The sequence below is a fragment of the Branchiostoma belcheri genome, unplaced genomic scaffold (assembly GCF_001625305.1).
Source record: "Branchiostoma belcheri isolate BF01 breed outbred unplaced genomic scaffold, Haploidv18h27 scaffold324, whole genome shotgun sequence".
NCBI classification, from domain to species: Eukaryota; Metazoa; Chordata; class Leptocardii; order Amphioxiformes; family Branchiostomatidae; genus Branchiostoma; species Branchiostoma belcheri.
Genome location: NW_017803937.1, coordinates 2,495 through 4,581, shown reverse-complemented (window position 1 = coordinate 4,581; position 2,087 = coordinate 2,495).

The following is a 2,087-nucleotide window of genomic DNA, read 5'->3' as shown; positions in this document are numbered from 1 at the left end:
TTACACGATAGTCTATCCAAACTGATGCAGTAAGTGACACAATGCACATGCTGAATAGAACATAGAACATAGTTTCATCTGGAGTCACCTGAGGTCACTGGGTAGAGTTCACGTTCTATGTCTTCTATCTGGGTCACAGGCAGGGAACAGGTGTTCTTATGGGAGTTACCCGAGGTCATTGGAACACAACTTAAGTTATTTTTGGATTTTTTAGAACTAGAGCCCTGTTCTATTGGGTCACCTGAGGTCATATGCGGGTGATTATTTGGGTTGTTTAATGTATGGATTGGGATGAATAAATACCCGATTTTGACTCTATTTGTGACATTACGGCGTCATAAGGAATGTGGAATGGAGCCTTTTGATTGGTCAACGTCACCCGGCTATATGATAATCTTTCTTAATGATTACAGGTACCATGGCGTTCCATTCCAGTATTAGAATGAATTCCAGGAACTTCACGCCTGAGATGAGAGATTCTAATTCAGAGGCTTTTCAAAGCATCAGTACAGAGGTCAAGGAATGGGTGAGATTATTTTTAATGTTGATGTGTGTTACATTTGTTTCATTTTTTCTATTCAAATAGATTTGAGAGCATTGGACAGAAAGCACATAATGTGCTTATGAGGATCCTTTGCTCATAAAATATAAAGAACATTTTCACAAAGTTGGGATAAGAAATGCAAAACGTATAGTGGACACAAAATGACATACTTCTGTTATAATCGTGTATGTGTGTAATTGTGTATTCTAGCGCGTGCATGAGTGAGTACGCTTATCGCTTATACCTATTTTACTGGCAATACAAAAGATAGTTATCTAGTCATATCAGTTGTAGCAATGCTCCAAGGAAGAAATATCATGTAATTAAACATGTCACATTTTAACTGTGAAATAAATGCTAAGCTCAACAAATAAGCATTTAACGTCTATTTAAAAACACTTTTTTTAGTACCGGCAACATGTGAGTCCCAGCGTTCCAGGCAATGTGTCAGTCAGAGTAAAGGATGTAAGGTAAGTCTAACTTCCTGTCACCAAAAGAAATATAGTGTCTATGCCTGCAGTTACAGCACATATGATTTTGCGCGTGGCGCAGTGGACAGAGCGTTCGGCGCTCAACAAAGAGACCCGGGTTCGATTCCGGGTCGGAAGACAGGGGCATGTATATATGTCCGGACATGCGCACCGACGTTGTGCCCTTGGGAAAGGCACTTTACACGTATCCCCCTCAAATAGTGGGACAAGCACTGCATAAAACCCGGCGTTTGCGGGTCGTATTCTCCCGTACACACACCCGGAAATTCCAAATATACGGACATTTCCAGGTGTGTGCAACCCGTACACTTGGCGTGTGCAGGCCTGCACACGGCCCGGATATGAACCACTCAGGTGTCCGGGACATGTACAGCCCTGCACACGTCTGCACACGCCACCCGTAAATCTCTGCACACACCCGGATACGTGACACGTACCTCTGTGTGTATATGAAATATGCATAAATTAGCGGTAATTTTCACCTAATTATCTTCCTTATTATCAGCCCGTGTACGGGTCGTACACACCCGCACACCGCCCCCCCCCCCTCCAATATGCCTTTTGTAATGTAAAGTAGCATCATGGCCATTTATTCCCCCCTTCTTGTTTGCATAATTTTGTTTTCTTTATTAATTGTACATGGTGCTTGGGCTTTGTGAGTTTTTTTTTTTTTGGACTGTTTGTATTTTGTGCGCCTTCAAAATTTCCTGAGTGTGCTTCGAACGGTCTTTCAGCTCAGCTGAGACATACTGCAGGTGTCGACGTTCGTCCTTCTGCGTACGTAGATAGTCACGGGAGCAGATATTAGTCTTGTCTGGGCACCAGTCGTTAGTAGCCGTCCCCAACTCGTCTTGCCTAGTTTCTGAGCAAGTAGTCACCACAGAATACCCACGGGCCGCACATTTTGTGCCACAACAGAGTCAGGAGGGGTGTAATTCGGTCCGGCCCATAACTCAGTACTCTCTTGCACGCAGATCCTGGCTACCGGCTTTCCAAAGAACGAGGCATAGAGTCTGACTGAAGTTCACAATCTTCTCAATTAACCTCTGCCT